Source organism: Meles meles, chromosome X, assembly GCF_922984935.1.
Source record: "Meles meles chromosome X, mMelMel3.1 paternal haplotype, whole genome shotgun sequence".
Taxonomy (NCBI): Eukaryota; Metazoa; Chordata; class Mammalia; order Carnivora; family Mustelidae; genus Meles; species Meles meles.
This window is the reverse complement of record NC_060087.1, coordinates 127,411,746-127,435,161: the sequence shown is the minus strand read 5'-3', so window position 1 is coordinate 127,435,161 and position 23,416 is coordinate 127,411,746.

Here is a 23,416-nt window from a genome sequence, read left to right as displayed (position 1 = left end):
AAGAGGCAACCCACGGAATGGGAGAAGATATTTGCAAATGACAGTACAGACAAAAGGTTGATATCCAGGATCTATAAAGAACTTCTCAAACTCAACACACACAAAACAGATAATCATATCAAAAAATGGGCAGAAGATATGAACAGACACTTCTCCAACGAAGACATACAAATGGCTATCAGACACATGAAAAGATGCTTATCATCACTAGCCATCAGGGAGATTCAAATTAAAACAACATTGAGATACCACCTAACACCAGTTAGAATGGCCAAAATTAGCAAGACAGGAAACAACGTGTGTTGGAGAGGATGTGGAGAAAGGGGAACCCTCTTACACTGTTGGCGGGAATGCAAGTTGGTGCAGCCACTTTGGAGAACAGTGTGGAGACTCCTTAAGAAATTAAGAATAGAGCTTCCCTATGACCCTGTAATTGCACTGCTGGGTATTTACCCCAAAGATACAGATGTAGTGAAAAGAAGGGCCATTTGTACCCTAATGTTTATTGCAGCAATGGCTACGGTCGCCAAACTGTGGAAAGAACCAAGATGCCCTTCAACGGATGAATGGATAAGGAAGAAGTGGTCCATATACACAATGGAGTATTATGCCTCCATCAGAAAGGACGAATACCCAACTTTTGTAGCAACATGGACGGGACTGGAAGAAATTATGCTGAGTGAAATAAGTCAAGCAGAGAGAGTCAATTATCATATGGTCTCACTTATTTGTGGAGCATAACAAATAACATGGAGGACATGGGGAGATGGAGAGGAGAGGGAGTTGAGGGAAACTGGAAGGGGAGATGAACCATGAGAGACTATGGACTCTGAAAAACAACCAGAGGGTTATGAAGGGGCGGCAGGGGGGTGGGGGGGGTGGGAGGTTGAGGAACCAGGTGGCGGGTAATAGGGAGGGCACGTACTGCATGGAGCACTGGGTGTGATGCCAAAACAATAAACACTGTTATGCTGTAAATAAACAAATAAAAAAAAAAGGCCATTAACATAGATATATTCAGTGTAAATTTGAATTAACTCCCTGATTGTTAGGAACTCCTAACAATCATTCATTTTTATTTTTTAGAGAAAAAATTAAAAATACTTTAAATAAAAAAAAAAGATAAAAAAATTTATTTGGAATTATTTAATCCTATGGGGGCAGGACTCACCTGTAAGGCTCTCTGGCTGGTCTGTCCCTCATTTTCCAGCCAAAGAAACCAAGGTTGAGAGAAGAGAAGCTTTGCTCCTAGGGTAGAGTCAGGATGAGGACACAGGTCCCTCAGACGGTGCTGTGAGCTTTATGACCCCTGCGACTGCCTCATGTGACAGGATGGAACTTGGCACGGAGCATTTCAATGTCACTTTACCTACCTTCTCTCTTGCTTGTCAGGGACAATGTGGTCTTGGGACCCAGGCTGAATGAGAAAACACCTCTCGAAATGCCTCAGCGAGCCTGCTGGTATGGTTGTGTCAGGAAATTCTTGCAGATGAGGGTAGGAAAGACATTTTTGTTCACTCTTCTGTGAGTAAGAGGAATGGTGGCCATCACTCAGGTCATACCAGGAAGATTTAGTATCCTATTCATTTTCAAAAGACCTTTCATTTTTTTAAAATCTACTTAATTTGGGGGCCTTTTCCCCCACTGGCCCCTGACTGCTGGCTCTGTGAGTGGAACGGAATCCACTCTTTGGCCTGCCTTCTTCAGGGAAGAGCAGGCCTGTGGCTTCCCCAACAGTGGCAACTTTGTGTTGGCCAGCAGAGGCAGGGGCTTCTGGGACCAGCAGGCCATTTTTAGTGACAGAGATGAAGAAGGCAGGAGCACTTTACCCTTCACAAATATGGATAATTACACAGAACGCAAAGCTGTAGAGGGATTAACAGCAGGAGTCTCGGGAGCCTTCACGAACTTTTGAGGATTTATCCAAAATGAACCTTTTTCAGTTCATCCTCAGCTAATAAAAATAAATCAATTGCAGTTATGATCCTGTCGAGCGCTCTAAGAAGGAAGCCATCAGAGAGGACGAATCTGGTGATGTGTTTGTCCTTGGAAAACTGGGTCTAACAACAGGAAAACACTCACTCCCCTTAAACAATACCTTTATGGCAAGCTGCCTGCCAGCCTCCCAGTCTCCCTGAGAGCAAACAGGTTGCACGGTCAGGTCGGAGACACTCCTCTGGTTTTAGACACAACGAGAAAACTGTGCAACTGTGGGCTTCAAAGCATGGCATTCAGGCCGGCCTGCAAACTCCGGGTCAGCCGCAGAGACAGGACACACATCAGCTCAGAACATATTGCCCTGGGCCAAGGCTGCTCCAAGCAAAGCACAGTGCTTTCTCAAAACCATCTGCAGCAGCAAGGTGAGGCAGCCCATCATTTTCCGTCCTTGTCGCCTAACTTTCTAGGGGCCTGATAGCATCATCACTATTAATAAAAGTCAAGTAGTGAACATTAGTTGAATGCTTATTATGAGCTGGGCCCTCTTCTCAATCTGTTTGCTATGCTAGGTCATTGAAGGGTGCCCAGACTCCTATGAGGAAGGTGATATTAAGTTGAATCATACAAAATTAGAATATTTGACCATTCCTAACCCACAAAATGGCCACTTCATATTTTCAAACCCCATATAGCCCAATTTACAGATGAGAAAAATGAGGCATATTAAAGCTAAGTAACTTGGACCCCATGCTCATAAGTTAAAGAATTAATAAGGACAGGCTGGCTCTGTAATTCCTTAGAGTCAGTGCAAAATCAGAATGAGGCCCCTGGTTCAAAAAGTCAGGACAAGTCAGGGAAAGGACTCTCAGAGTTACAAAAATGGAAAATTTTTTTCCTTTCTTCTGCCATTTCTCTCAGGACCTATCCTGGTGATTTCGATTTGCTATTTAATGTCACCTTCACTTGAGCACAGAGATGCTTGCAAGGCAAGTATAGACCCTCACAGGTACCCAGGGGGCCCCATGAGGCCCACCAGCTGTCAGATGGCCACACCGGGCCCTGCCTGAGGACATGGGGGCAAGGAAATCAATCCCGGCACTTCTCTTTCCCCCTGTGCCATGAGCCCAACCCACAGCACACAGGAGACCCCCACTGCGGGAAGAACCTGGGTCAATAGGATGCTCACCTCTGCCTAGTCGTAGAATGTGTGGTGATGCTGCTAGCCCCAGGGCAGGGACAGCCACTGCCATGTCCCACCCTGATGCTCCACAACACATGCGTGCCTGAATCTGCCTAGACCCGGGCCCCAGCCAGGGACACAGAGCTGTGGAGGGTGTGGCGAGGCGGTGCCCAGGAGTAGCAGGGTCCTGTCAGCAGGCCTCCTCTTGGTGGCCCACTGGAAGATGGCTGAGACAGAGCCTCACAGAGGAGACACTGTGGAGGATATCTAGTTAATATAGTTCAAGCACTTTGAAGTTAAAATGTGCTACATTAATTCTACATTCCATTATTACTAATAAATGCTCAACCTTCGTGCATCCGAATATCCAGACAGGGACATTTGATTCATGATGAATCAAGAGTGATTTAAAATGTTGACCCTAGCTCTAAGCATGGCCAGAGTGTTGTGTGCATCATATAATGCAATAATTACTATGGTAACCACTCATTTATATTAATTAGAGGAGTAAATAGAGTTCCATAATATATATTCCAGACTAATGCTGGGAGCATAAGTAAGATCTCCCCATTGAAAGATTTAATTGATGTACTTGCCTGGTAGAAAAATTTGCCTTTTTTTTTCCTTCATAGGTATATTTAGCCCATTTAAAGCAATTTTCTTTTGTTCTCCCTCTCCCTTCTGCCTTGCACTGCCTCTGGGATTCCAAGACAATTAACCATTTCTGTGGAGGAAAAGGAGGCCTTGATGTGCAGCAATCGTGAGATTTTTTTTTCTCTGTGAGAACTGGAGACATTTCGTGAGTAAATAACAGGAACTGGTCCTTCCAAAGCGCTGGTCATTATTGTAGCAAATTGTCTAAGCATAAAGTGTTGAAAGTTTAAGGTAAGGTTGTCAGGTGATTTTAAGCCCATCACTGGAAAGACGTTAGGGGAGGCCTATTTTCTGCTCCACCCATTTGGTTTTAAATTTGTCAGCAGAAAAATGTAAAGCCCTAATAACAATAGGATATCAGCCAGATGGATCTCTTGAGAGGATCTCTGGATGGCTACAGTAACAAGCAACTCCCAAATCCAAGTGACAACAATGTAACACAAGTTTGGGGCTTTTTTGCACCTGCTACACATCCAGCAAGGGTCAGCAGAGGGACCGCTGGTGGCTGTGCTTCAGAGACTTGGGCCCTTGGAGATCCCACCTCAGCATGCGATCTCCTCATTCCCTCCATAAAAGGAGGGCAACTGAGCAAACGACGCCCAGAAGTGACACATGTCACTTGCCTCATCGTTCGTGGGCAAATCAAGTCCACAACCGAGCATAACTTCAAAGAAGGATAGAGAAGTACAATGCTGCCACATGTCCTAGAAGATAGAGGGCCATAAACACTGGGTGGGCAGCTCTCATAACTCCCACGGGAAGATAAATGCCATCTGGTACCCAAAACTGATGTGGGGGGATGAGACCAGTTCATACTATTTCCCTGTTACCATGTTCTACAACTCTTCCCCCAACATGCTATTACAAACTCTCAGGACACTGGGAAAATAAAGGGTGTTTTTGTAATCTAGTCTTCCTGCATTTTTGAAGAGACATCTTTTTATTATTACAAAAATATGTATTATTCCCATAGAAACTGAAGAAAATACATAAAAAGAAAGAGAAAGTGAAGAAAAATCATCACTAATCACATTTCCCAGAGACAACCTTTGTAACCATTTGGAACAATATCTTTACTATTTTGCCTTGTCTTGTCTTGCCCTGTTTTTCTTTTCCTAAATCTAATACTGTGTCATCCTGACTGGGCATTCCTCAGGTTTTTCCCTCCTCCGGCCTCTTCACAGGCCTCTCTCAGTCAGAAAATATCGATGCCTTCTCCTTTTTCTCTTGATGGAGCTGAAGGGAAGCCCATAGTGAAATATCAGTGGCTTCCAGCTCTTTCCTATGACGTCCCAGAGGCCCCTTCCAGGAAGGGAATGTGGAAGGGAGAAGGCCTGCCCTGTGTCAGGTACAGGTCATGTGGTGATCTCTTCCTCTGCTAAGTTATAGTGGCAATTGCTGTTTGATGTCAGATTTATGATGTTCCTTAGCCACAGTGAAGTCATCTTGTATGACATCACTTTTAGCTTCCTTTTTCCCCAATGGGACAGGTTTTACTGCTTCACGTCATTTCTTGGATCACTCTTCTTCATGCCACTGAAGAATATCCCTCAGTAGTGGCGGTAAGCTCTCTTATTTTTTGCATGGAAAAACATGTTTTATCTTTTAGTCTTGAATGCTGTACCAGTTTCTCTTGATACAGAATTCTAGCTAATTTGAATAACTTTGTTTACTCCAGACCCATGGTCTTTAAAAAAAAAAAAAAAAACTTTCTATTCACTTTTGAAGACACATCTCTTTTATTATACCAAGTTGAGCCTGAAATAAAATTCAAGATTGGTGGCTATTTTCCTTCAGCATTTTGAAGATAGTCTTTCATTATCTTTTTGAATCCATTATTGCTGATGAAAAATCTGCCAATCTAATTTTTTTTTGTCAGTTATAGCCAGTGGTAGGTAACCTCTAACATGAATGAGGCTTCATGATCTCTACCTATAGGTGTGTGTCCCTTCTTGTAGTCCCCTGCCTTTCAGGGTGGGCTGGGCCTGGTGACCTTCTTCTAATGAATGAAACATAACAAAATTAAGGAGATCTTACTTCAAAGAGTGGATTACAGAAAAGATCTGGCTTCCATATCAGATGGTTTCTGTTCCTCTCCTGCTTTCTTGCTCTGGTGAAGTTGGCTGCCAGCTTGTGATCCTCCCTACAGAGAGGCATCCATGGCAAGTCTCTGAGGAAGCTTCTCTGGCCAACATCTAAGAAAGAACTGGGTTCCCATTCAATAACCAGTGAGAAACCAAATCCCATAATGCTTCCATGAGTGAGTGCAAGAGTTTGGTCCTCCCTCGGCTGAGCTTTTGGATGACAGCTTGGCTGCAGTTTTGGGAGAGGTTCTGAGGCAGAGTCAGCCAGCTAAGCTGCACCTACATTCCTGATCCACTGAAACTGTGAGATAAGGCTTTTTTTTTTAATGTTATATTAGTCACCATACAGTACCTCATTGGTTTTTAATGTAGTGTTCCAAGATTCATTGTTTGCATATAACACCCATTGCTCCATGCAATATGTGCCCTCCTTAATACCCATCACCCGGCTCACCCATCCCCCCACCCCCCTCTCCTTTGAAGGAGTTAAGATGCTCTTCAACAGACAAATGGGTAAAGAACCTGGGGTCCATATACACAATGGAATATTATTCAGCCACCAGAAAGGATGAATACCCACCATTTGCATCAACATAGATGGAACTGGAGGGGTTTATGCTGAGTGAAATAACTCAAGCAGAGAAAGTCAATTATCAGATGGTTTCATTTACTTGTGGAGCATAAGGAATGATATGGAGGACATTAAGGGAAGGAGGGGAAAGGTGAAAGGGGGGGAAATCAGAGGGAGAGACTAACCATGAGAGACTATGGATTCTGGGAAGACTTGTTTTAAGCCACTGAACTTGGGGGTAATTCGTATACAGTAATAGGTAACTAATATACTGCCTGCATGGTAGTGTAGAAGATTTCCTTTTTTTCCTTCATATCATAGCATGAGAATTATTATGTGTATGGGTATGCAGGGTGAGGATTTGGTTTCGTTTATCCTGCTTGTCGTTTTAAGCATACCTGAAAAATATTTTTTTCTTTGAGTCTAGTTGACACACAATGTTACATTAGTTTCAGGCGTGCAACATAGTGATTCAACTTCTCTATAGGCTCTGCTGCACTCACCACAGGTACAGCTGCCGTCTGTCACCATACAACCCTATTGTAATATCATTGTCTATCTTCCCCATGCTGATTTTAAGCATACTTTAAAAAGCATAGAGACTATTACACACCTAAAATGATAATTCCTTAATATCATCAAACATTCAGTCGTGGGTCAAATTTATTTTCAAAAATTGTCTATTAATGTTTTATACTTGGTTTGTTCAAGTTGAAATCCAAACACATTGTGAAGTTCCACTAATACTTCCAATTCAAAATCAGGATTGTAGATTTCATAGTTAATTTCTTCAATATTATGTTTCTGTTTCTTTTCTCTTGTGAAGAGAATCCACTTCCTTATTTGCTTTACACATATCTATCTATCTATAATTTAATCAATGGATTGATAGCAGATTCAGAACGATATCATTTTTTAAATTACCAATATGATGACTGAATATAATTTAAGGGTCATTTTTGCTTGTTTTGTTTTGTTGTTCTGAGGGGTTTTGTTTTTCTTTGGGTTCTGAGGGTTTGTGTTTTGTTTGATTGGTTTTGTTGTCTTTGGTTGGTTGGCTACCCCCACCGCAATGTATATCCCACTAGGGATGAACAGTCAAATCTCTGCCATGTGGAATTCATTTCTTTCTGTGTGGTTCTGCCACCAACTCAATGAACAGTTCCTTTCATTGGTTTAATTTCATTTTCAGCTTGTAAGAATGGCTTTTGTTTTAATTTTCATTTAATTCTCCATTATAATTATGCAGAATGTTTATATCATTCCAAGGTCTAACATACAATCCTGATATGCTCAGAAAGGTATGGCTTTTACCTCTTTACTCTCATCTTGTGTCTCCTTTGTCCCTATACAAGGCCCTTTAAAAAATATTGTGGCTATCCTTTTTTTGGAAGAGGGTGTAGCAAAGACAGACAGATTGTGTGTGTGTGTGTGTGTGTGTGTGTGTGTGTGTGTGTGTGTGTTCATATCCTTCCCCTTTTTATATAAATGAGAACATATAGGGGCACCTGGCTGTCTCAGATGGTAGAGCATGTGACTCAGTCTCTGAGTCATGAGTTCGAGCCCCACATTGGGTGTAGAGCTTACTTAAAGATAAAACAAACCTCACAATTTTTTTCCCTATCTTGATTTTTTTTCACTAGCAGTATATCCTGGGAATTTTAGATGTCTTTTGTCTATTATAAATTTTTACCTACAGAAACATACACAGATCCTAAGCGTGTGGTTTGAAGAATTTTTACAAAGCGGATGCATCCATGTGAACACCACCTAGATCATGAAGTACAACTTTTCCACCACCCAGAATCCCTTGTCTTGCATGCTCCCTAACCAATGCCTTCCACACCCTCCTCCTCAAAGGTGACCACAATTTTAGCTTCTAATACCCTAGATCAATTTGCCCACTTTTCACAATTTATATCCATAGAGTCATACATTATATACTAACATGCGTCTGGATGCTCCTATTCCGTCCCATTTGTGAGACCCACCGATGGTGTTGCACGTAGAAGCAGACCATTTTTATTGCTGCTGGATAGTGTTCTATTCTATAAATATAGCATAATTCATTGATCTATATTGCTGATGGGCATTTGAGCTTTTATTTAGGTGGAAGCTTTAAAAATAGTGTGGCTGTGAACATTCTGGTGCTTGGCTTTTGGTGCACCATATGTACTTTTCTGTTGGATTTACCTAAGAATATAATTGTTGGATCATAAAGTGTACATATATTCCACTTTAGCAGGTACTGACAATTTTCCAATATAACTGTACCAATGTCCACTCCCCCCATGTGATACTGTTTTGAAGCTTTTTTTTTTTTAACCACTTGCTCAGGTGTGTCATAATATCTTACTGTTGTTTTAATTTGAATTTCCCTGACGAGTACTGACATTGAGCATCTCTACTATGCTTGTTGGCCTTTCTCTTATGAAATGTCTGCTCAAGTCATTTCCTATTTTTCCAAAGATGTCCTTTTCTTCTTGAATTGCAGGAATCATTTCCATATTCTGGACACAATTTTTTTTTATCCCTTATATTTTTCGCAGATATATTTTCTACTCTGTTTCTCACATTTTCCAAGTTCTTACTTGTATCTTTGGATGAATAGAACTTCATAATATTAATGTACTCCATTCTGAAACTTTTACCTGTAGGGTTCATGATTTTTTTTTTCTTTTGTTTAAGACATCTTTGCCTACCCTAAGGTCATACAGATGCTCTCTTGTTATTCTGCTTTTTTTTTTTTAACAAGCTTTATTGTTTTTCCTTTAACATTTCAATCCATAATCCATGTGAAATTTATTTGGTGTACTTTGACATTTTTCTTTAGTTCTGGAAAGTTCCCAGCCACTAACTCTTCAAATATTTTCTGCCATTTCTTTACTTCTGTAACTCTCAAGACATCAATGTTGACATCTCTAAATCTGTCCTTTATGTCTCAACTTTTTTCTTACACTTTTCTCCATAGGCTTTATGCTTTTTAATATCTCTGTCTCTCTGTGCAGATTTGTAGATGAGTTCTTCAGTTTACTAATTAGTTCTTTGACTCTCATCTATTTTTATTTCAATCTGTCACTGTTTCTCTTTCTGTCTCCTTCTCTTTGTCTCTGTCTTGCCGTCTATCTCTTTCTCTACATATGCATAGGTATATATGTGTATTCCATATATGTATATGGAGTTTCCAGTATTTCAAGCTTCTAATTGTTTTCTTTCTCCATAGGTGTTTTCCATAATTTATGGTTCATTTTGTTTGTTACTTTTTCCTTTCTCTCTTTGAAGATTATAAACATATTTATGGTTTTGCACTTGCCTTGATGTAACCTCCCAGGTCCCCAGTTCAGCATAGGGTTCCCTGCTTCTCCATGATACTGGGACTGTCACAGATCCAACCATAAGACCATCAGGACCTTTGCCCGAGGTCTAGCTGAGCAATCTGGTCTGCTTCCTCCCATGTGCTGGGATGGTTCAGCTTCCTTTCTTGGTGGGGGAGTCCTATTCCAGCTCATCATTTCAAGCAATGAGCCTTGCCTCTTTTTCCATATTGTGTGGTGTGTTTCTATGCTACATTACTGTCAGACACGGAACTCTTAAGACACCTCTGGCTGTTCTCCAAATCAGTACCCTACAGACCATACTGGACACTTCATCCCTGCTTGCTACTTTGTTTTTCTGTACCATTTTAAGTCCAGAGATGTGATTTTGTTTTAGAATGTGACTACATTTTTAAACAAATTTTCTCCCAACACTTCATTTCACATTGGTGTGGGTCTGCAGAATGGGAAGGAAAGGGAGAAGGGAGAAAGGATGATGTGAGGGGGCTCGAAGTATGAATCTACAATGCCATCTTGAGCAGACATTTCCAATTTTTTCTTTGCAAAAAGATGCTTGCATAATTATTTTTTGTGTGACAGGGAGGCAGGGTTTTCTATCCTTTTTTTCTAATCTGCTGTATCTTGAACATTTCCACATGCCATTAAATATTATTGGACAACACTGTGCTTCTATTCACGCTGCTCAAGCTAGATTGTGATGACCTACATGTAGGTCTCCCCTGCTGTACCGTGATATTGGAGGCTTAGGGTCTGGCCTTGTTCGTCTCTTCCTGTATCCCCAGGGCCTAGCACAGAGCAGACCTTAGGGAATATGTATTGAATGAACATTTGAGTCTATGAATAAGTGACCTTTGATTCCTACTATGTGCACATCATTGAGTTAGGCTTACTGTGTGATTTTTGGAGGAGTATACAAAGATGAGGAGCTGACAATACTCCAGTCCCAAGAGTCTCGTGATATATTTAGAAGCTGACAACCCAGTTGATGATAAAGATGTTGCTTTTCACGCTGCCTCTACCTCTCCGTCTCACTCATATAACTCCAATACTCAGCTGTTCAGTGTTTCTTGGGCTCCGATATCTGGGTAATGACAAAAGAAGCGATTGCACTTGTTAGAAACTCCCAGGGTTGGAGTAAAGCCAAGACATTTCCTATTGAGATGAGTTCCTACATTAAAACAGCTAAGAATGAATTGCCCCTTCTTTTGTTTTCTAAGGCATGATTGCCATGGCTGGAAATCCCAGAGTTAATAATACCTGGGGCCCTTTTGACAGCTACTCTCTGAGTGAAACTTTACAATTCTTAAAAGATTCCTAATTTAATTTAGAATTCTTAATGATCTTCCTTGTCTTTTTTCCTATTATAAGCCTGCATCCTGCAAATCTGGAAGCTGCTCAGCATGTATGCTGTCAACCACTGAAAGTGTCAATATGTTTCAAATAAGTACTGTAGCATCTCATAAAAATCTGTTCATACTGAAAATCCCCCATTAAATCAATATCATCCATTATTAGTGTTCTATATGCTTTATTTCACAGAAAAATTGAGACTATAAAGGGCCGGGAAATCATGTAGTCAATCAAAGTTTTGCCTAATAAATCCCGGGAGCGCCAATCTACCTCAATACCTTTCTCTGTTTATTTCTTTGGCCCCAGAGTTCACCACCATTGTCTTGCTTGCCCTGTTTCTAAGATGGCCCCTAGGGGTTGGGGGAAATTTTGTGGAGAGCTCAGACTCAGCCGTCAGTGCCTAAAAGAGCAGAGTCAGTTTTGTGGAGTATAGTTAGAAATGCCAACATGCTCAAAAGACAGACCTGTCCCTCTTGCATATCCTTCTTCCCTGGGCTGTGACCTCTAGGCATTCGGTGTCCTCACCTACCACAGTCCCACTAAATCACAAGCTATGTTGGCCATAATGAGGTCGCTGGTGACTGGAATGCTAGCAGAAGCATTTGGAGAGCATTAACACTATACATGCCCATTTTGAACATAAATCAGTGTACACTTGGGCCATACAACTTGGATGATGCTGGTTCTCTAACAAATAAACCTACTGAATGTCAGGAGCTGAACACACTCAAAGTGGGTTTCTCAATCAGGTAGCAATGCACTGTGGACATTGCTGATTGGCAGCCTTTCTTCCACATGGTGACCCTAAGGCCCAGTCCTTCCATCCCATGGCTCTACTAACACCAAGGCCTCAGAGCAGTCTCCTTCCAGCTGGAAGAAAGGTCAACAAAGGCTGGAAAATTCATATCTCTCCTCTTAGCTAGTTAGCTTGGTCCAGAAGCAGCATGCTTCAATGCTATCCATTCCATTTGTGAGGACAAGTGTTATAACTTCACCTGGATTTAAGGAGAGCTTGGAAGTCCAGTTTCTCACTGTGTTACTGCCCTCAGACATGAACAAATATGTCACCTGTCCCAGTCCCCCTCCCTCAGGAGGTCCCCTAATTTGGAATGCCTTCCAAAATTTTCTAAGACCCTCTCTGGTGCTTGGGACTAGCCAGGACCAGCAATGTAACCCAGGTACGGTGTCCCAGGGCTGGACTTGGGCCAGCCTGGGTCCTGTTCACTACAAAAGCCTTCTTTGACATTCTGTAAGTCCCTAGTGGTGGCAATTAGCCAGACTGGCAGTGCTAATTGAGTACTCCCTGAGCCTGGATAGAAACCCACACAGTTCCCAGTCCCCATTTCTCCTCTCTGAGTACTCTCCAGTGATTTTCCTGTGGTGCCCTCGCTCTCGATTGTGGGTTCAATGGGATGCCACAAGGAGCTCCAGGAGCCATACATAAGGGTCGTTCTAGTGTGTTGTGTGGCATTTCTTTCATGACATCCTGCCAGCCTGGCTTGTAAGAATATTGCTGACATGCAGATTTGATGTGGCTCTCATTCCTGAGTGATGCAGGGTGAGTCCAGGGCTCTGGGCTCCTGTCAGTCCACCACCAACACTTGGGCTTGCATTGCATGTGTGGGTCCAGGCATGGGATCTTGCCCATCTGGGTTCTGGCTACTCTACAGCACCTGAGGGTTGGAGGGTAGTGGCAGGAATCCTTTAGCTGGTGTACTCCCCTGTCACCAGCACCCAGAACACCATCCCTTCCATGGGTCTGTGCCACTTGTCAAGAAATCATAGCATATGGAAGCAACTGTTGCCTCTTTCTTCCATGGACCCTTCTGATAAATGTCCTTTTTTGCTTTCAATCATGTGGTAATGTCAGGTTCATTTCTTACATGAATGGGACCACTCTTCGTTTTCACACTTTGCCAGTGGGCCCCTCACCCATCCTCCCTTCCAGTGGCACTACATGGAATGCAAGATTGAAGTCAACATGGAAAGAGATCCCATTTTAGGAAAGCAGTGATTATAGCCTGGGGAGCTCAAGAGAGGACATGGTGGGAGCTCAAGAGAGGACATGGTGGGAAGGTGTGCTGCTCTACATTTATGCTATAAAATGCCAAATAGTACATTGAATACGATCAGAAAACAACTTATCTTTCACATGTTCCTGCATATTTTAGGGGAAGGCTTGCATTTGTGGTCATCACCAATGAAACACTAACAATGTCCTACAGTCAGTCGGTAGTATGAAGTTCACTTTCTTCTCCATGGGGAGATATGGAAGTATCCATGCACATTTCATTGGACAGTAAGGTACATGGAAAGGTAATTCCTGGACCTGAACAGGAATACATCGAACCTGAATCCTAAAAGAACCTTCACGCACCGTGATGAGGCAAGAAACAGACAGGGAAATCCCTTCTTTCTCCCTATTGTACTTCTTAGGCCACGAGTTCCTATCTGTCACGTGGACCCATGAATTTTGTCACATAGATTTTCATTAAGTTATTTATATAGACAGGGCTCCACTATTGGCCAGGCACTGTGCTAGGCCACAGCGAACGAGACAGAAGGGTCTCCTACCCCAGCAGCTGTGACCTACGCCTTCACTATGCACGCAGCTCAGAACAGAAGAAAACTTCCCTGTGGGTTGCCTTCCTTCCTGCACACTGTTCTTCCTTCTGTCATCTCTCTGAGCTACATGTTAAATGTGAAATTTGTTTTCCAACGTGGCTCTCCTGTGTAAGGCTCTCTGTAGAGTGGCTTGGAAGGGCTGTTTGCCATGCCTCATCCTAGGTCACTGCAATGTGCCCATTAGGCACGGCCTTGTCTCCCCGGGGGCCTCTTGGTGCTACTTCTTGTCAGTCACACATCATTCAGCCAGCAGCATCAGTACCTTAAAATGAAATATTAAATGGCCTTTGCATGAAAAAGAATGGAATTCTCATTCCGCCCCCACCCACCCACCCAAGATCTCATTTAGTGAGTGCTCTTCTGATGGTAGCAAACACTCCTTGCAGAAGGCACTCTGTTGATGTGGCCTCTCCCTGCCTCATGCTGGAAGCCCCACTCTTCCTTGTCCACGTCCATATCCTCGAGAGGTGTGGTCCACTCTTCCATATGCAGAAACTGGCACAGTGGAGAAGGATCTAGAGAGCCAGGCGGCCACCTCTAGTTGAACTTTTCATAGCGCCCTGTGTTCAGCTCCACTCAGCAATTCATCCAACTGTTCCTCTGTCCAGTCAGCAAATAGCACACAAGATGCTGGGCAACAGGGACACAGCAACGACCAGAACCCTATCCTGACAAAGTTTGCACACAAAGTGACTCATGTCCTGTGGTCTAGGGGTGTGTGTGGGGGGGCTAGTCACCAATTTTAAAAAATATGGCATGTAAATGAAATAAAACAGTGATTCTTGAAGTGTGGTCCATGGACCGCTAAGGAGTCCTGGGAAAAGTCTATGTCACATTGTGGTGACATTTGCACTGAGAGTGGCTCAAAGTGCTGGTACCTGAGCGTGAATCAAGCCAGTGGCCCACACTGTGCTGGTAGTTTTTTATGTTCTTCACTGTTACTCACTTGCAGTTAGAAAAACAAAAGAGAGAGAGAGAGACAGAGAGAGAGAAAGAAAGGCCAGTTTCATTTGAGAAAGTCTTTGGTGAAGTAGAAAAACAAATACTAATTTTATTAAAGCTCAGACCTTGCCCATATATCTTTTTAACATTTGGTACGACAAAGTGGTAACTATGTGTAAAGCATCTGGTCCTTCCCATGGTACCACACTTGTCTCAGAGAAAACCACCTGTGCAATTGAGTTGTGATCTGAACCCCATAATGGGTTTCATAGAACCCCATTTTTACTTGAAAGAATGAGGGACAAACTATGGTTATTTAGAGTTGGACATTTAGTAGAAATTTTCTTGAAAATGAACAAAGTGAGCCCATCACTTCCAGGAAAACAACTAAACATCTCTTTTTTCCAGTGATGATAGTTGGACTTTCAGGCAAAAACTACAATTTTGGAAAATCTGGATCCACCACTGTGAGCTTGACAGCTTCCCAGCCCTTGAAGACTTTTTCCCTCAAACAGGTGATGATATGAAGAAATGCAGCTTCGGAGTATTGCATAATGAAAGGCGGTGTCATTGTTTGGAAGACTGATGTAACTCAGGGCACCAGTGTTTTCCAGATAACTAATGCACAGGGTTGCCAAATCATGACTGTGAAAAGGTCCATTCGAAGAGCAAGAAAGATCAGTGGATTTTAATATAGCAGAGTAGAAAATATTCATTGATAGGGTTTCTATCTTTATAATTAACCTTTTAACAAACTTACTTTTGTTGAGATTTTCACGTTGTATTGAAGAAGATCCACAATTCCCTGAAAATTCTATTAAACTAGCTTTCCCTTTTCCAAATGCATGTCTATGTGCATTTTCTTCATGTGCCTTCAACTGTAACAACATATTGCAACAGATTCAACCTTTCGTTAAGACAATATTAAAATTTTTGCAAATCTGTCAAGCAACGGGTCTCTTGTCACTAAATTGTTTTATTTTGAAAAATACTGTTACTTCTCTTTAACAATATGTTATTTATGTTACCAGGTACTGGGTTTATTTTATTTTAAAGTGAAGGAACACATTTATATTGTCCAAAATTCCCAGTTTTCATTTCTAACGTGGTAGATGAAGATAGACATAGCCCACATACACACACGCAATCAGTTTTAGGAATATAAAAGTACTCCAAAACCGAAAAGCTTGAGATCTAATGATGTAGAGGATCTGTTCACATTAGCAGCCACAAGTCACCAAGCACAGGTTCTGTGTGCGTCTCTCATCTCTCTTCTCTCAAGGAAGAGAGCCTGTGGCATTCACTTTCATATTCTAGATGCCCAGTGGTGTGCCTGGTCCATGGCAGGTGTCTTGTGACTACTGAGCTTGTGAAGACACGAGTGAATAAGACCCCGGAGCGATTCAGAGAAGATGGGGGTTGTGAAGTCAGGCAGAGCAGTTCAAGCCCACACAAAGCCAGACCAGGATGGAACTAAACCATGAGATTGTACCTGAAGACCCAGTCCAGTTTGTTCCAAAGGAGGGCCAGCTGACTGGGCTTATGCCCTTGGCTTCCTTAAGTCGGCCAGGCTGAGCCATGGATCCCCTGAGGAAGGATTGTTACAGGACGAGAAACCTCAACGGCTGTGTTTTTCTTGGCTCTGTAGCAATGACCCAATTCAAAGGGAAATGTGTGTTGTCCCGGCTGCCGCTGCCATACCAGCTGGGCTCAGGAAAGTCTATGAAGCAGCCTGTGTGGACACATGCCTATGAGTGGAACCCACTCGGCAACAGAAAGGGCTTTACCCTCTGCCAGCATGGTTCATTTCATCCTGTCTGGCCCAAAGTTACATGTGTCATGCACACTCTGCAATGGTCATTGTCAAGTGCGAATATGTTGGTCAATATCCTGCATAGACAGGATATCCTGCCAACGACCCTGGTCATTCTTTCCATACAGGTGCCCACAGGCCACTACAATGGAAAGATTTTTAATGGTTCTACCAGGCCAGAACCTGCCACTCCAGACTACAGGAATTTTCTAATGAGAGAGACACGAACGTCCCAGTGGACTTTAAAATGTGAATGCAGAACCATAAAGGCTTTGGTGCATTTGGAATCCAGGCTGCTATATGATGGGACAGTGGCAGAAGTCTGCCTGATGCCCATAGGAATTTGATGAATTGAGAAATACACCCCCAGCTCTCTAGGCCAGATCTGCCCCATTCCTGCACGTTCTTCCAATTGACTGTTTCCAAATTAGTGCAAGTGTGTGCTTTTTATTATCCTCCCCACCATGAATTTCCTGCTCTATAATCTTAATGTCTTCCATATGAGGGGGACCTTCATTTTCCCACCCCTACCCTTGGACTAACTGGGTCCTAACAAGCTCCCAGAAATCTTCACTGGGGATCAGGTCTCTGCCTTGCCCTTCTGTGGTCCCCCAACCCCTCTCTTGTTGTGAGCCCTTTATTGACCACTGACTTTTTCCCTGGGAAAAGATCCCGGTTGCTCTCACAGGTCCCTCTGTAGTCATCCAGGAATGAATAGAATGGAATAGAGATCCAGATGTGTACCTTTGGGATGGGCCCTCAACTCTCAGGATTCGTGGAGGGGAAGAGACGGCACAACTTGGAAGTTCCCATGCCTTCCCATGCTTCACACAGGACTCCCTCCAAGGGGAATCTGGGGACGCCTTAAGATTTTGTGTTCAAATGGGACATGACAGCCTTTTGGCCTAAGCGACCTTCTGAAGGAAGCTTAGCTTTCTCCTTTGAAAGACGGCAGCCATGGTGTGGCTCTGGGAAGGGAAATGTGAACTAGGCAGAGGGTAGGGTAGAACAGTTCTCAAGCTGACTGTCACTTTCAGAGTGCCAACTCCAGGCAATGCCTTGTACTAATTGCCAGGAAGAAGATGAGAGACACAAAAACGAGTCTGATTTTGCCCAGCAGAGACTGAGGGATAGATAGCACCTCAGGTCAAGAGAACCATGTGGGGGCACCTGGGTGGCTCAGTGGGTTAAGTGGCTGTCTTCGGCTCAGGTCATGATCCCAAGGTCCTGGGATCGAGTCCTGCATTGGAATCCCTGCTCAGCGGGGAGCCTGCTTCTCCCTCTGACTGCTACTCCTTCTGCTAGTGCTCTCTCTCTCTCTGAAAAATAAATAAAAAATCTTAAAAAAAAGAGAGAACCGTGTGGGCAAAGGAAATCACGAGGCAGTTCTGGAGCAATGGAACTCGGTCAGTATGGCTGGAGAGGAGTGCATGTGGGCATGCATCAGAGGGGCAGATGGGAAGTTGGGGTAGTCAGAGTGAAGAGGCACTACAGACTCAGCTAGAACAAGGAGTTCCTTGGCTTAAGCATTTCTCCTCCAGGTAGCTTTTCCTGAACCGTGTTTCCCTGAACATAAGCATTTCGTTCTGAGGACTGGGTGCCCTTTGGTCATGGTGGAAGGACGGTCTATACTTCAATCATCTTCTTGCCTTACTTTCACACTTATTACCCATGTTCTGGATAGGTGAGTGTGTTGTGGGCACTGCCTGTTTTCTTCCCTGGACTTCACATTTTCAGTGATGTATTTTCAACACCTGGAAGATTCACAGCACTAAGTAGCACCCAGTGAACAGTGGCTGAAGGAATGATGTGAATAGTTGTTCAGCAAAGGCATCGTCAAATGTATTTAGGAACCTGAGAGTTAACCATAGTTAAACACCTCTCCCCTTCCAAAGATGTCTCAGTCTTGAATAGGCTAACTTGCAGGTGGGGGAATGATAGTGGCTTGGACCAGGGTGGAGGCAGAGGCAGTGGGGAGGAGTGGGAGGAGAAGGTCTCTGGATTGTATTGGAGGTATTATTGATAGGGCGGCTTGATGGATTGGATATGAATAATTATGAAAAGGAAAAGATCAAGGAAAAAGTGTGTGTGTGTGTGTGTGTGTGTGTGTGTGTGTGTAGAGATTTGAGTCCCTGGGTTGATTCACGATGATCAAGGGAGTTATTGACTCGTTGAATGAACAGGGAGAGGACATCTGGAGAGCAAGGCAGGACCAGGTCATCTAGACCTTATCAAATCACACTAAGTATTTTGGACTTTATTCTGGGGTGATGAGGAGCCAGGATGCTAAGCTGGGGGACAGCATGATCAGACCTGCCTATAAGAAAGATGCTCGTGGCAGCTGTGTAGGCGGAGCACAGGGGATTGGGCCGGAGAAGGGGTGGGGACAAAAGGCAGGAGGCCACTCTGTAAGGCAAGGATGGAGTTCTTTGGGCCTCACAGCTGGCCCAGCAGGTGCTAGTCAGACCACTGAGCCCAGCACAGGTCAGATCCCTTCAACACCCACAGGGCCCCTCTTTTCACACTGCCTCCTGCAGAGGTCCCTGGGCACCCTGGATTCCTCACATGCTGGTGTGGGATGTGGGAATGTGCACACACACATACCCTGGGCCTGGCGGCTAGTCCCAGAGACCAGGCCTGAGAAACATGGCCCCTGGCCGGCCCAGTCCCCTTGATCCATGGGGCTCACCGATCCATCACACCCCAAGTACCCTCTGCTGTCTCTTTAGCCACGGTCTAACTTTACTTCCTTTGGAAGAGAATACACAGCCACCAAATAGCAGGGCCGCTGCAAGGTGTGGAGATCGAATTTGCCAGGTCTGGCGACTCGGGGCAGATTGGTTTGGTGGTGTGACTGGCCAGGTGGTGGAGTGACATGGGGAGCAGAAGAAGGGGAAGATGTGCGTGGAGGGTTGGGACATCTGTCTTCACATCTGTCTCTGCTCTTAGCTCCCCAGGCCTCAATTTCTCCTTCTGAACAATAGGGGCCTGGGGCCAGGATTCAAACACAGCACATAGCCCTTGGCTCCTTGGGTTGCTCTGAAAAGGCTGAAGCTGTCTCCCTTGCCCTGCCTCAGTGTCACCCCATCTCCAGGCTGGGCAAGAATGACATTCCCCGGGGCAGTTTCAGACCAGCTCCTGCTCGCTCCTGTACCATGCAAAGAGCATCCTGGAAAGAGGCTAGGTCCTGGCTGTGGGAACTCACAAGGTGGGGAAAAAAAAATCCCAACCTGCTCCAAAGGTTTACACCTGAGCAAAAATAAAATTTTATCCAAACAGCAAACCTGCTAGGCTGCAAGTTTAATAAGCTATTAAACGGCACCATCTGAAACCTGCAATCAAAGCAAAAACACTGTAAAATAAATCAAGAGATAAGAAAAGATTTTACATTGTTAAAAGTTTATGCTATTTATGACTTCCAGGAATGTTACCATTAACTTGAGAGTTAATCAGACTTTTTCATTTACCCGTTGTTTGGAGCCATGAATGAGCACTTTAACAGGGTAAATAAAAAAATCTAAAGAAGCAATAAACGTGAATGTCACAAGTGGCAATCATCTACCTTGTGAGGCTTATGCGGTATGCAGCATTGCACAGCTGGAAACAAATGAATCCTTAGAACACTGTAAATAACCTCCAAGCCCACTCCTAATTAAAGTAGAGCCCCACTTTCTCATGGGCATTGAATATATGAACCAATTAAGGAAATATCATTTCCTTCCTGAAAAGCCTCTGTTCCCTCCTCTCCTCTCCCTCCCTCCCTCTTTTCTTCCCTCCTCTCCTCTCCTCTCCTCCCTTTCTCATCCCTCTCTTTTCCTCTCCTCCCCTATTCTCCTCCCCTATCCTCTGGCTCACTCTGTGTGCCTTCTCTCTCTAAAGAATTTCCACCAAAGAGCCGGCCCCCAACGTCCGAGCTGCAGTAATGAGACATCCCTGCTTTAAGCAAATTTTCCACCTGTAACCTGCAGAAATATAGCCGTAGCATTTGAAAAATTACCTCCATGCTGCACAGTGCCATGAAAATTTATCTTTGAGATGATTTTATTGCATGGTTACCCTAGGCAATTAAATCAATAAATCTTAACTGTCAGGAAGGTTGGCCCTGTGCCAGAAATAAATGAAATGCGCGAAATCAGTAAATAAAAGGTTCCTGACAACTCATTCCAGAAATTATTTAGCAGTTGGGGTTGTGGGAGGGGGGTTGTGTCTCACTCCCTAGCCTTTATTGACATCCTTTTGGAGAAATGATTATGCTAACAAACACAATGGCTCCACTACAAAGACTACAGAGTTGCAGAGCCATAAATTATAGTCCCCGAAAAGCAGGAAGGAAATACAGCCAATGGCCAGAGGTGATGGGCCAGAACCAGGCTGGGTTGGGGCCAGGTTTAGGGAGCAGCTCCCAGGTGCCCCGCGGAGGGAGGGAGCCTAGTCCTGCTTCCTACCCTTGGCTACCACATCCTCACCCCACTGGCCTCTGCCTTGATGGGAGGTGCCCTCTCCTCAGGGCCCCAGTGTGTTTGACCGGCACTACCTGGGGTCTGCTGGGACTCCAAGGAGGTTTATGGTCTGCCCTTTTCTACTTCCAGAAACAATACCAGTACGGACTGGACTGTGAGTGTGGTGGGGGAGGGGGCTAGGCTCACTCTGTTAATATGAACAGTACTTCTTGTGGAGTGTTTCTCCTGTTGCATGCTTTAGGCTGGCTCAACACTGGGAGGCACTTGCATTATCCTCATTTTACAGATAAGAAAATTGAGACTCAGAAAGGGGAAGTGACATGTTGGAGTTGACCTGTGGGGCCATTCAAGCCAAGACCAACCTCCTCGTGGCTCTGCCACAAAACACCTTTGCTGTCTGTAGCGTGGGTCTCACATGAGGACCTGGGGCAGGAGCCTGGGGATGGAAGCTGGTGCACACTAGTTCTTGCCTTAGCTCGCAGGCTTTTTTCTGGTCTGAATTTTTTCTCCATCCCCTGTCAATGTGTACACCTTGGTGAGGGTCAGTTGAGGTGCCCTCATACAGATGGGCAATGGCTAAATGACTGCAAGGCTGATGGATGTTCAAGGGCCACCTGACAGTCTGAGCAGGGTCTGTGGCAAGTCCTACCACAGGGCCTTTGTACCAGTTCCTCTCTAGGCCCAAACTGCTCTTCCCTATCTGCCTTGTCCACTTTCAGATTTCAGCTCAATCAGCACCTCCACAGTAAAGCCATCTTGACTTGCCACTGAACCCCATTACAGGCTCTTACAGCAGCAGGCAATTTTTCTTCCCAGTTTTCACCTTGAAGCAATTTCACATGTGTTTGTATCATTATCTGCTGAATGGCTTTCTCTCTCACTGGCCCAGTAGCTCCAAAGGGGCAGGGCAGGATCTGGCTCTGTTCACCATTGAGGCCCCATGACCTCGTACTGTACACATACATAGTGACTATTTGCCTAAGGAATGGATGAGTAAAGGTGTGTTCCTGTCCTCAGCTGTTGCTTGGGCTGCTCTAACAAAGTGTCACAGACTGGGTGGCTTGAACCCAGTGTACAAGTGGGAGAAGTGTACAGTCTCCCAGTTCTGGAGACTAGAAGTCCAAGTTCAAGGTTGTGCATAAGGTCGGTCCCTTCTGTGAGGGAAGGATGTGTTCCAGATCTCTTGTCTTGGCTCAGAGATTATCGCAGTCTTCATGTTCACATGGTGTTCTCCCTGTATGCACGTTTGTCCCCAGAAACCTCTTTTTGTAAGGACACCAGTCATGTTGTTGGATTGGAGCCCACCTCACTAACCCCATTTTAATTTGATCATGTGTATAAAGACCCAATCTCCAAAGAAGGTTATATTCTGGGGTACTGGACACAGGACTCCTACATATGAAATTTAGGGAGATGTAATTCAATCCATAAGTAGAAGCTGCTGACCCAGGGCAGAAATTCCTTAGGTGCCTCAATGGCAAGCATTTAGAGTCATTTTCCAGACCAGAGCAAAGGAGAATAACAGGTCCATCCCCAACTTGCTCCCGCAAGGCCACACATTCAAATCCAGTCTCCCTGTCCCTGGGAGGATTATGAAAGTGTCTCCTGCAGCTGGTGGAGGGCTGGAATAACCCAGAAGTGTGGAGCCAGATGTGAAGCCTCAGGCTTCGGTGTCTATAGGTCAAGGTCTGAATGTGCGGCCTGCTGCTGCTATTGACCCATTAGCTTCCATGGTTAGGGCTTTCTGAAGGGGTAAAAGCTAAGTCAGTAGAACAGAGATCCCCTAAGACCAAAATGGGAGTTCAGGGTTTGCAAGGAAATGGCCCAGGAGGAGATACACGGCATAATGGAAAATGACAGAAGGGGGCAGAGAGTCAGAGGGACACTGTAGGAGACAAGGCTTGGCCCTGAAAAGAGACAAATGCTGCCGGGGGATCATGGTTCAGGTCTTTCAAGGAGAGTTGGGAAGTGGAGGCCAGGAAGGGGAGTTGTCCCTAGGAATCCCAAATCGTCTTGGGGCAGCTGCAGCTGCCCTCAGAAGGAAAGAGCTGCTGTGCTGTACCTGGCCCACCAGGACACCCAGGTCCCCCCAGGGGAGGTGGGAGATGCTGGAAGGCCATGCTCAGGAGGGAAGAGAGGCAGTGGTGGTGGGGGGATGTGCTCCTCCTGCTTCCTGATGGGTTCTTCTCTTTGAGCTTCAGCTAATGCACATCTCTTTTTTATAATTCTTGCTGGCAATTTCCCAAGGCAGATAACTCCCCATCAGCACATCATGAGCACCAAGGTGGTTATTTTCAAATTAATGGTTTGAAACAAAATACGAGCATTGTTATTGAACTGGGGGCTGATAGATGGCAAAGGCACAGTGTCTAATAACCAAGATTTCAAAATAATAATAATTTGCATTTGGATAGCACTTTTCATCTGACTAATGAGTTTAACACGTTTAATTCATTAATTTATT